We start from the raw sequence: 12,505 nt of genomic DNA, 5'->3' as shown, positions 1-12,505 counted from the left end.
CTTTTTATTGGCTATTTGGAATTGTGTTTTTAACTAACCTCAATTCTCATATTTGTAACCATAATACAAGATCACTCTATTAGGCAAATCTCTGTGTACTTCAGAAATCTGACGTTGTGTGCTCTGGTTTAGAATCAAAGTGAACGTTGAAAGAAAACCTCAATGACTTTAGAAACTTGGGCTAAACAGTAATCTGGAATTCATTTTTGTTGGAATAATAATCCCAGTATTATTATAATACCAGCTGCCCATCTCTCTGTTATGTGCATGTCTAATAAACATCTCTCTCTATATATTATTCTCATTTGTATCTTTAACACACGCTTTTTTTTAAAGATTTTATTTTTTCCTTTTTTCTCCCTAAAGCCCCCTGGTACATAGTTGCATATTCTTCGTTGTGGGTCCTTCTAGTTGTGGCATTTGGGACGCTGCCTCAGCATGGTTTGATGAGCAGTGCCATGTCCGTGCCCAGGATTCCAACCAACGAAACACTGGGCCGCCTGCAGTGGAGCACGCGAACTTAACCACTCGGCCATGGGGCCAGCCCCATTTAACACACATTTTTGATTGTTATTTTTTCACTCTTTTCTGTACATTTGTTTTCCATATATATTCCATACATATGTATTCCATACATATATTTTGGGGGATGTCCCAAAGAATTTAATCCAGGTACTTCATGAATATATAATAGAAGAACTAGACTTTCCATCCACTCTAAGTTTGTATTTACTTATTTTTCAGTTGTAAGTTGGCTCATAAATGCTAAGTTCTGTTTATTTTTAAAAAAATTTGCAATGCTCTTTTCAGCAAAATAAAACTCTTTAACAGTTTGTGTGTCACATACAGCTTACGGGTGGTATAATTTATGTATAATAACGGCAACTTTTTAATGAATAAAATGATAATGAACCCATCACCATATTAAGATAGTAAATACACTCATCACCCCTTAAAGTTTCCTCCTGTTTGATTTTAATCCATCTGTCCTCCCGCTCCTCCACGAGGAGATATTTGAGGGGTAGGCTTACCTCCTGGAGCCTGATTTAGGGTTTCTAAAGATGACTCTTTGTGACAGAAATATTGTAAAGGTCTTTGAGGTTCCTCATTATCTCCAATATTATTTCAGCTAATGCGTATTCTGCCAGGCCTGTTACAGCTTGGGCCTGGCGATTTTGGAGTGCTATGGAAGCTAACAGTTATCAGCAGTGGCTTCCGCATTAGTGCTTACGCTGCGTGCCTGTGGACATCGGTCCTTGCTGTGAGTATACTAAATTTCCTTATGGCTACAGTTTTAATCGTAAATAAGTAGGAATTTTGATAGTCATTGGACCTTTTATTTGCATTTGGTACAACAAATTTCCCTCTAAATACTGCTTTCATGGCATCTCACAAATTTTAATAAGTCCTATTTTCATTATCATTTAGATTGAATTATTTAAAAATTAATGTTGAGACATCTTCTTTGACCCATGTGTTCTTTAGAAGTGTGTTGTTTAGTGTCTAATTCTTTTGTAGTTTTTCAGCTGTCTTTCTGTTATTGATTTCTTATTTAAATCCATGGTTGTCCGGAAACATAGTTTCTATGATTTCTATTACTTTAAATTTGTTATGATCAATTTGTGGCCCTGAATATGGTGTATCTGACTGAATGTTCTACGTGAGCTTGAGAAGGACATATATTCCGCTGTTGGATGAAACCTTCTCCAGACGTCAGTAGATCCAGTCGATTGAAGATGCTGTTCAGTTCCACTGTACTCTTATTGAATTTCTGTATGCTGGATCTGTCAATGACGGATAGAGGGTTTTGAAATCTCCAGCTATAATAATGGATTCATCTATTTCTCTTAGCAATTCTGTCACTTTTTGCCTCATGTATTTTGACAGTCTGTTGTTAATACATGCACATTAGGAATTGTATGTCTTCTTGGAGAATTGACCCCTTTACCATTAAACTGATGCCCCTAATTTTCCCTGATAATTTTCCTTACTCTGTGGTGTTGTTTTGAAGGATAATTTCATTGGCTACAGAAATGTAGTTTGATGGTTCTTTTCTTTTAATGCCTGAAATATTTCATTCCACTTTCTTGTTGATTACATGGTTTCTGAAGAGAAGTCTGACGTGGTTCTCATCCTTGTCCCTCTATGGGTGGTTTTATATTTCCCTACGCCTCTGCCCTCAGCTCCTTCCAAAATATTTTGTCTTTGATTTTCTGTAGTTTAAATAGTATATGCCTAGATGTAGATTTTTAAAAAATTTATTTTGGTTGGAATTCTTTGAGCTTCCTGAGTCTATGGTTTGGTGACTATCATTAATTTTGGAAAATTCTCAGTCATTATTGCTTCAAATATTTCTTCCTTTCCTTTCTTCTCCTGGTATTCCCATTATGCGTACGTTACATCTTTTGTAATTGTCACACTGGGCTTGGATTTTATGTGCTGCATTTTTAATGTTTTTCTTTGCATTTGTGTTTTAGAAGTTTATACTGACATTTCTTCAAGCTCATTGATTGTTTCCTCAGCCATGTCAAGTCTCTTAAGGAATGCATCAAACACATCCCTCATTTCTGTCACAGTGTTTTTGATTTCTAGAATTTCCTTTGGATCCTTAGAGTTTTCATCTCTTTGCTTACATTCCCCATCTCTTCTTGCACGTTGTTCATTTGTTTCATTAGAGCCATTAGCATATTTATCAATTTGGTTTTTAATTGTCTGATAATTCCATCATGTTTGCCATAGTGAGTTTGATTCCAATGCTTGCTGTCTGTGTTCAAACTGCGATTTTTTTTTCTTTTAGTCTGCCTTGTAAGGTTTTGTAGAAAGCTGGATGTTGTGTCCTAGTTTAAAGGAACAACTGCGGTAAATGGGCCTTTAGTGTGAGGACTTATATTTGTCTGGCTGGGATTAGGCTGAGTTTACTCTTAGGTGAGACAGGAAGAAGAGAGAGCTCTGGAGCTGGGTACTTCCCTTCACCTAGGTCACTTAGTCTTTGGAAAAACCCCACTTAGGCTCTGTTAAAGCAGTTTCTCTCGCAGGCAGGTCTTTTTAAGAAGAACAGAATACCATGAGTTTATTTCTAAATGGCTATTTCTGCCCTCTCCCTGCCAACAGCATGAGCCATTTTTCTTTAATATTTTCTGCGGGAAGCTGTTGGGATCCCTGAAGAGAAAATTCACACATATTTGAGAGGCCCCTAACAGTGGGCACCCTGGCATTTTCAAATCTCATGCTTGTCCACACTGAGCAAGCAGGAATTCATCAATTAACAGTATAAGTTTGCCTACCATGGTGTTCTGATTCCTATGGAGATTTCTCACCTTGGGCTTCTGCTCCAAGAAGTGGTGCTTCTCTGTGCTGCCGTCTGGTTCTCTGATTCTGCAGGCAACAATGGCCCTGTGACATCATTTCTCTGACAGATATATGAAGAGTTTTTGACTTTCAGTTTGCTCAGCTTTTTTCTCGTTATGTGGACAGGAGTGACAACTTCCAAGCTCCTTAGAAGAAGGGCCAGAATCCAGGAGTCCAGCTCTTTCTTTTGTTTCCTTTACTAACTTGAACACAAATTCATGTTTTAAATGGAAGATAACTTTGTAAAATACTCTCAAAAGAACTCAATGAGAAAGATAACAATATGTTCTCAATGAAAAAACTACAATTTATAAACACTGCCCTTTAAGAAGAAAATGTAAATATTAAGTATTTTGTGAGCCGATACTTTCTCACACTTGCCCCTGCCAGCATGGTTGAGTGGCAAAGGACAGGGAAGCTCACTATCTCCTGAGCATTGTGTGAAGAAAGGAATAGCCATGATTTTCCATTTGCCCTCCATGGATGCATTTTCCTATAAGAAGATTATTAGGTCTGACATTTGATACTATAATAATATTGCAATATCTTGGCAACTTTTTTGGACTGTCCTCAGGATCTGATCATCATTTAAAACTTTTGAAACAGGAAATATGTTTTTGGGGTCAAGAAAATGAATGTTGGGGCCAGCCCGGTGGTGCAGCAGCTAAGTGCCCATGTTCTGCTTCAGCGGCCTGGGGTTTGCTGGTTTGGATCCCAGGTGCAGACATGGCACCACTTGGCAAGCCATGCTGTGGTAGGTGTCCCATGTATAAAGCAGAGGAAGATGGGCACAGAAGTTAGCTCAGGGCCAGTCTTCCTCAGCAAAAAGAGGAGGATTGGTGGCAGATGTTAGCTCAGGGCTAATCTTCCTCAAAAAAAGAAAAAAAAGAAAATGAATATTTACATGGTATTAAAAAGGGGTCCTGTCCGGATTTTATTGAGCTATAGTTCCACCAGGGATTACTTGTGGCTGGGAAGTATTTTTTGGCAATTCTTGAAATGCTAGCTGTCACTTATGTTGTTGACTGTGCTTTTTCTCTAGCTACCCCTCACTCTTTTTCTCATTTGATGACACCCTGTTTTCAGTGGTCTAGGAAAATCATAGGACCTGATGTGCCATAATTGTTTATCAATTCAGCAAATAGGCAACTCTACGTAAGATTTCAGAAAAGCTTTCTGGTTAGTGAAAGAGGCATATCTAAGTAGAAAGATTTCACCTTCTCATTAATTCTGTAATTTTCTAGTAGGCTTTTAAAACAACCCCAGGTTATGGATTACATGCGTTAATATTAGGGTTGAGAAAAAAGATCAAGGTTTCAGCTCTGGCTGGTGTTACCGCTTCTGTCTGCTACATCAATATACATTTAATCTTCTGATCTATAGGTAAAAGCGGAAGTAGGAGGAACTTCCTGGCTCCTGGGAACACCCAGCATGCAGAACCCAGTGGGGTGCCCATGCATGGGTGCTGGACCAGGTGCACCTCCTCTGGCATGGCCACCTACGATGCCTCAGCCTGCACTACATGGTAAGATGAACTGAGGAGTATCACTAGACACGTGACGAATGTTAATCTTTCTGCCTATGGATTTGGTGGGATGAATGGAGACATGTAACTGAGGACGCGTAAGTCCAAGGGCAAACCTGACTTAAGACACTGTAAAATTTCTGACGTTTGTGGGGACAGACATCCAACAGGCAGTGGCATTGCTCCACATTGAGCTGGGGAGCTGGGCAATCACATGGAGAAGGGAAGAAGGTGCTTCAAGAAAGGCAGAAAGAGCGGTTCTGCAGAGGCCCATTGCACGCAGACAATGTGCTCGGTGCTGCACAGGTTGAGGAGCACCACTCAGGTTCTTGGTCACCAGCCGACACCTGAGCGGTCGACACATTGCTGAGGAGTCATACAAACTCTTGTAGCTGGCCCTATAGGGTCTTCCTCAAGGGTCAGGGAGCGGGTGTCCCAATGATCCTCAGGGGTGACCTGAGGTGTGTGGAGAGCAATCAGCAGCAGGCCAGGGAGACGCTTTGAGGAGGATGGCCCAGAGGATCTCTATTCCAACCTCACTGTCTGTGCAAGACACACGAAGCCTGAGTCTCTCCGGTCTTCAATTTTCAGAGGCAGGATCTGCAGCTGGGAGCTTCTTAGTGCCAGAGGAGGAGGAAGAGCAGGAGGGCGAGGGCAAGGTAAATAGCAGGGTCTCATTACTATTGCAACTTTTTCTTAAAGCACAGCCATGCGCTGCAGCAGGTTGCTGGCTCTGCTTATGAGAGGGTTTCAGCTCTCGTTGGTGGTGGAGCTCCCGTGGGCCACGTCACCCTCCCTTCACCCTTGTATGGCGCAGGTGAGCGTGCGGTCCGGCGAGCCGTCCGCATCGCGAGGACCAGCCGGCGGCACGCCCAACGCCACGGGCGTCGCGAGCTCGGGGCCGCCAGCCCCTCCTGCGGCCGGGCGACCTCTGGGCCGTCTGCCCTTGCCTCCACCTGCCGCCCGAGGTAAGGCCACCTGAAGAGTCGGAGTTGCCTCGTAGGGCGGGTTCATCTCTTGGCCTCTGGCTTGGTTGGGTCGAAAGGGGAGACGTGCGCGAGGGCTCGGCAGCGCGAGGGCCAAGCCGGCCGAGGCCTCTGGAGCGTTCCTCGCGCTTGTCGGGCCGGACGTCCCACGGGCTGCGTCCTCTTTCCAGCCTGGGCCGGGCCGCTGGGCCGTCGGGTGCCTGCGGGAAGGAAAGAGGATGCCTGCAGAGAGGCAGAAGGGGCGGTTCTGCGGAGGCGCGTGGCCCGGAGACCCCGTGCCCGGCCCCGCGCGGGTTGCCGCGCTCCCCTCGGCCGCTTGGCCGCCGCCGGCCGAGCCCTGAGCCGTCCACACGTTGCTGAGGAGTCGCGGAGACTCCCGCAGCGGGCCCTGTGGGGTTTTCCTCAAGCCAGGGTCGTGGGGGCGGGGGCAGGTCTCCCCGGCCTCCTCAGGGGCGAGCCGAGGCGCCTGGGGAGCCGCCTGCCGCCAGCCAGGCCCCTGAGGGTGGGCCAGGGCGTCAGGCGCCTTCTGGAGGATGGCGCCGAGGGTCCCTGTTCCTTCCTCACGGCCCGGTCCACGCGGGCCTGAGGAATAAGCCTCCATCCCTGCTGTCTGGCCTTTGTCAGATGCTGGACCCGGTTCTGTGGCTGCCCGGAAGGACAGCGGCTCCCGCCCCCCGGAGCAGGCGGCTGCAGCGGCGCAGCAGCAGGCCGTGGGCAAGGTAAATGGCGCGGTCTCTCTTCTGTCGCGACTCTTTCTGGAAGCGCGGCCGCGCGCTGCAGCAGCCCGGCCTGGCCTGCGCGGCGCTTCGTGTGTCCCGTGGCACGGCGACCGGGTCATCGCCCTTGGCGCCAGCGCCATCCTTCCCCCCAGGCGCCTCCGGCCCCCCGCCCTCTGGGCTCTCACCGTTGCTGGCGCCCCCGGAGGCCCCCGGTGCTCCCGGGCTGAGGACGGCAGGGCTCTCCTGCCGCCGCGTTTCGGGCGCTGCCACTCGGAGCCTGACACTTAAACCCCACGCTGAGGTCTCCTGGCACGGCCTGGCCGACCCCGGCCCGAACTCCTAGACGTGGCGTTGCTCTGGGCGTGGCGCCTTGGCTCCTCTCCTGGTGTGGCTCGGTGGGGGGAGCCGGCCGGGGATGTCTGCCGTCGTCCTCCCAGGCGAGAAACGCCGGAGGCCACCCCTCCCAGTTGCCCTCGGGTGCGGGTGGCTGTGTGCCACGTGCCACGTGCGGTGGGCTACGCCCTGGGGGGGGGTGGCGATGGCGGAGTTCCTGCCGCTGCCGCCTGTGTTGGCCAGCGTGGCCTCCCGGGTCCCTCCTGCGCTAGCTTGGGTGAGGATCTGCTGAATGGCCAGAGCTGGGCTGCGTGCGGGCGGCGGTGGACGGGGGCCCTGAAGGAGGGAAGAGTGAGGGTCAGGAAGGTCCTGCAGGACCGAGTCCCAGCAGAGGCCTTCCCCCGGGTTGCCGGGGAGGCGGTCCCGTGGTGTCCCGGGGCGGCGTTGGAGCCGGGTGGGGGGCGTGACCTCCTCATCCCATCCGTCCCGGGGTTTTCCCTCCTGAGATCGCAACGCACGCAGCACGCTTGTGTTGGCCGTGTGGTTCGGAAGGCTCCCCTCGTGTTGGCGTCGGGCGCAGCCCGCGCGCCTCTGCCGGGGGACTTGGGAAGCGGACTCCCCTGCGAGCGCCGAGCCCCAGAGCGGTGCGCTGGGCCTGGCCGAGCTTGGCAGGTGCCCGCGTTCCTCTCAGAGCACGCTGTCCCCGTGGCCCTGCGGGAGCCCGGGAAGGGCCCCCGTCCCGGGAGGCCGTGGCGCCCGTGGGCAGCCGCTGCGCAGAGGAGACGACCCCTTGGCGAGGGAGGGCCGCAGAGGCGGGGCACGGGCCGTGGAAGGGCTGGCAGGCAGAGCCCGGCCCCAAGGGGGAGCTCGGCTTCCAGAGCTGGGGCGTGGGCCTTTCCGTCCGCGTCCGTGCTCCTCTCTCTTCTGGAGGGGGAGCCAAGCAGCTTCAAGCCTCTGGGGTGGCGGCGGTGGGGAGGAGGGCGGAGGGCGGCCCCCTGGCCCGAGATGCCTGTCTGCCTGGCACCTGGCCCTGCCTTCCCTGGGCGTGGCCTCTGCCGGCCCTGTGTGGGACAGGGGCCCTTGCTCTTCTGCTTTGTCGGACACAGGCAGGGAGGTGTGGCGCCGGTGGCCCCTGCCCGTGGTGGGGTGTGGGTTGCGCGCCCGGCTGGGCGGGCCCGCCGTGGCGGGGCTGGAGTGGTCTGGCCCTGCTGCCGCTCCCCTGGCACCTGGCGGAGGGGAGGGAGCCGGGTGGGGTGCTGGCCCTGCTTCCGTGGGTTTCAGCTCTCGTTGGTGCTGGTGCTCGCGTGGGCCACGTCACCCTCCCTTCACCCTTGTATCGCGCAGGTGAGCGTGCGGTCCGGCGGGCCGGCCGCATCGCGAGGACCAGCCGGCGGCACGCCCAACGCCACGGGCGTCGCGGCCGCCGCGAGCTCGGGGCCGCCAGCCCCTCCTGCGGCCGGGCGACCTCTGGGCCGTCTGCCCTCGCCTCCACCTGCCCCCCGCGGTAAGGCCACCTGAAGAGTCGGAGTTGCCTCGTAGGGCGGGTTCATCTCTTGGCCTCTGGCTTGGTTGGGTCGAAAGGGGAGACGTGCGCGAGGGCTCGGCAGCGCGAGGGCCAAGCCGGCCGAGGCCTCTGGAGCGTTCCTCGCGCTTGTCGGGCCGGACGTCCCACGGGCTGCGTCCTCTTTCCAGCCTGGGCCGGGCCGCTGGGCCGTCGGGTGCCTGCGGGAAGGAAAGAGGATGCCTGCAGAGAGGCAGAAGGGGCGGTTCTGCGGAGGCGCGTGGCCCGGAGACCCCGTGCCCGGCCCCGCGCGGGTTGCCGCGCTCCCCTCGGCCGCTTGGCCGCCGCCGGCCGAGCCCTGAGCCGTCCACACGTTGCTGAGGAGTCGCGGAGACTCCCGCAGCGGGCCCTGTGGGGTTTTCCTCAAGCCAGGGTCGTGGGGGCGGGGGCAGGTCTCCCCGGCCTCCTCAGGGGCGAGCCGAGGCGCCTGGGGAGCCGCCTGCCGCCAGCCAGGCCCCTGAGGGTGGGCCAGGGCGTCAGGCGCCTTCTGGAGGATGGCGCCGAGGGTCCCTGTTCCTTCCTCACGGCCCGGTCCACGCGGGCCTGAGGAATAAGCCTCCATCCCTGCTGTCTGGCCTTTGTCAGATGCTGGACCCGGTTCTGTGGCTGCCCGGAAGGACAGCGGCTCCCGCCCCCCGGAGCAGGCGGCTGCAGCGGCGCAGCAGCAGGCCGTGGGCAAGGTAAATGGCGCGGTCTCTCTTCTGTCGCGACTCTTTCTGGAAGCGCGGCCGCGCGCTGCAGCAGCCCGGCCTGGCCTGCGCGGCGCTTCGTGTGTCCCGTGGCACGGCGACCGGGTCATCGCCCTTGGCGCCAGCGCCATCCTTCCCCCCAGGCGCCTCCGGCCCCCCGCCCTCTGGGCTCTCACCGTTGCTGGCGCCCCCGGAGGCCCCCGGTGCTCCCGGGCTGAGGACGGCAGGGCTCTCCCGCCGCCGCGTTTCGGGCGCTGCCACTCGGAGCCTGACACTTAAACCCCACGCTGAGGTCTCCTGGCACGGCCTGGCCGACCCCGGCCCGAACTCCTAGACGTGGCGTTGCTCTGGGCGTGGCGCCTTGGCTCCTCTCCTGGTGTGGCTCGGTGGGGGGAGCCGGCCGGGGACGTCTGCCGTCGTCCTCCCAGGCGAGAAACGCCGGAGGCCACCCCTCCCAGTTGCCCTCGGGTGCGGGTGCTGTGTGCCACGTGCCACGTGCGGTGGGCTACGCCCGGGGGGGGGGGGTGGGCGACGGCAGAGTTCCTGCCGCTGCCGCCTGTGTTGGCCAGCGTGGCCTCCCGGGTCCCTCCCGCGCTAGCTTGGGTGAGGATCTGCTGAATGGCCAGAGCTGGGCTGCGTGCGGGCGGCGGTGGACGGGGGCCCTGAAGGAGGGAAGAGTGAGGGTCAGGAAAGTCCTGCAGGACCGAGATCCAGCAGAGGCCTTCCCCCGGGTTGCCGGGGCGGCGGTCCCGTGGTGTCCCGGGGCGGCGTTGGAGCAGGGCGCGGGGCGTGCCCTCCTCAGCCCAGCCGTCCCGGGGTTTTCCCCGCTGAGATCGCAACGCACGCAGCACGCTTGTGTTGGCCGTGTGGTTCGGAAGGCTCCCCTCGTGTTGGCGTCGGGCGCAGCCCGCGCGCCTCTGCCGGGGGACTTGGCAAGCGGACTCCCCTGCGAGCGCCGAGCCCCAGAGCGGTGCGCTGGGCCTGGCCGAGCTTGGCAGGTGCCCGCGTTCCTCTCAGAGCACGCTGTCCCCGTGGCCCTGCGGGAGCCCGGGAAGGGCCCCCGTCCCGGGAGGCCGTGGCGCCCGTGGGCAGCCGCTGCGCAGAGGAGACGACCCCTTGGCGAGGGAGGGCCGCAGAGGCGGGGCACGGGCCGTGGAAGGGCTGGCAGGCAGAGCCCGGCCCCAAGGGGGAGCTCGGCTTCCAGAGCTGGGGCGTGGGCCTTTCCGTCCGCGTCCGTGCTCCTCTCTCTTCTGGAGGGGGAGCCAAGCAGCTTCAAGCCTCTGGGGTGGCGGCGGTGGGGAGGAGGGCGGAGGGCGGCCCCCTGGCCCGAGATGCCTGTCTGCCTGGCACCTGGCCCTGCCTTCCCTGGGCGTGGCCTCTGCCGGCCCTGTGTGGGACAGGGGCCCTTGCTCTTCTGCTTTGTCGGACACAGGCAGGGAGGTGTGGCGCCGGTGGCCCCTGCCCGTGGTGGGGTGTGGGTTGCGCGCCCGGCTGGGCGGGCCCGCCGTGGCGGGGCTGGAGTGGTCTGGCCCTGCTGCCGCTCCCCTGGCACCTGGCGGAGGGGAGGGAGCCGGGTGGGGTGCTGGCCCTGCTTCCGTGGGTTTCAGCTCTCGTTGGTGCTGGTGCTCGCGTGGGCCACGTCACCCTCCCTTCACCCTTGTATCGCGCAGGTGAGCGTGCGGTCCGGCGGGCCGGCCGCATCGCGAGGACCAGCCGGCGGCACGCCCAACGCCACGGGCGTCGCGGCCGCCGCGAGCTCGGGGCCGCCAGCCCCTCCTGCGGCCGGGCGACCTCTGGGCCGTCTGCCCTCGCCTCCACCTGCCCCCCGCGGTAAGGCCACCTGAAGAGTCGGAGTTGCCTCGTAGGGCGGGTTCATCTCTTGGCCTCTGGCTTGGTTGGGTCGAAAGGGGAGACGTGCGCGAGGGCTCGGCAGCGCGAGGGCCAAGCCGGCCGAGGCCTCTGGAGCGTTCCTCGCGCTTGTCGGGCCGGACGTCCCACGGGCTGCGTCCTCTTTCCAGCCTGGGCCGGGCCGCTGGGCCGTCGGGTGCCTGCGGGAAGGAAAGAGGATGCCTGCAGAGAGGCAGAAGGGGCGGTTCTGCGGAGGCGCGTGGCCCGGTGGCCCCGTGCCCGGCCCCGCGCGGGTTGCCGCGCTCCCCTCGGCCGCTTGGCCGCCGCCGGCCGAGCCCTGAGCCGTCCACACGTTGCTGAGGAGTCGCGGAGACTCCCGCAGCGGGCCCTGTGGGGTTTTCCTCAAGCCAGGGTCGTGGGGGCGGGGGCAGGTCTCCCCGGCCTCCTCAGGGGCGAGCCGAGGCGCCTGGGGAGCCGCCTGCCGCCAGCCAGGCCCCTGAGGGTGGGCCAGGGCGTCAGGCGCCTTCTGGAGGATGGCGCCGAGGGTCCCTGTTCCTTCCTCACGGCCCGGTCCACGCGGGCCTGAGGAATAAGCCTCCATCCCTGCTGTCTGGCCTTTGTCAGATGCTGGACCCGGTTCTGTGGCTGCCCGGAAGGACAGCGGCTCCCGCCCCCCGGAGCAGGCGGCTGCAGCGGCGCAGCAGCAGGCCGTGGGCAAGGTAAATGGCGCGGTCTCTCTTCTGTCGCGACTCTTTCTGGAAGCGCGGCCGCGCGCTGCAGCAGCCCGGCCTGGCCTGCGCGGCGCTTCGTGTGTCCCGTGGCACGGCGACCGGGTCATCGCCCTTGGCGCCAGCGCCATCCTTCCCCCCAGGCGCCTCCGGCCCCCCGCCCTCTGGGCTCTCACCGTTGCTGGCGCCCCCGGAGGCCCCCGGTGCTCCCGGGCTGAGGACGGCAGGGCTCTCCCGCCGCCGCGTTTCGGGCGCTGCCACTCGGAGCCTGACACTTAAACCCCACGCTGAGGTCTCCTGGCACGGCCTGGCCGACCCCGGCCCGAACTCCTAGACGTGGCGTTGCTCTGGGCGTGGCGCCTTGGCTCCTCTCCTGGTGTGGCTCGGTGAGGGGAGCCGGCCGGGGACGTCTGCCGTCGTCCTCCCAGGCGAGAAACGCCGGAGGCCACCCCTCCCAGTTGCCCTCGGGTGCGGGTGCTGTGTGCCACGTGCCACGTGCGGTGGGCTACGCCCGGGGGGGGGGGTGGGCGACGGCAGAGTTCCTGCCGCTGCCGCCTGTGTTGGCCAGCGTGGCCTCCCGGGTCCCTCCCGCGCTAGCTTGGGTGAGGATCTGCTGAATGGCCAGAGCTGGGCTGCGTGCGGGCGGCGGTGGACGGGAGCCCTGAAGGAGGGAAGAGTGAGGGTCAGGAAAGTCCTGCAGGACCGAGATCCAGCAGAGGCCTTCCCCCGGGTTGCCGGGGCGGCGGTCCCGTGGTGTCCCGGGGCGGC

Source organism: Equus asinus, chromosome 14 (assembly GCF_041296235.1).
Source record: "Equus asinus isolate D_3611 breed Donkey chromosome 14, EquAss-T2T_v2, whole genome shotgun sequence".
Taxonomy (NCBI): Eukaryota; Metazoa; Chordata; class Mammalia; order Perissodactyla; family Equidae; genus Equus; species Equus asinus.
Note: the sequence above shows the minus strand (reverse complement) of the source record.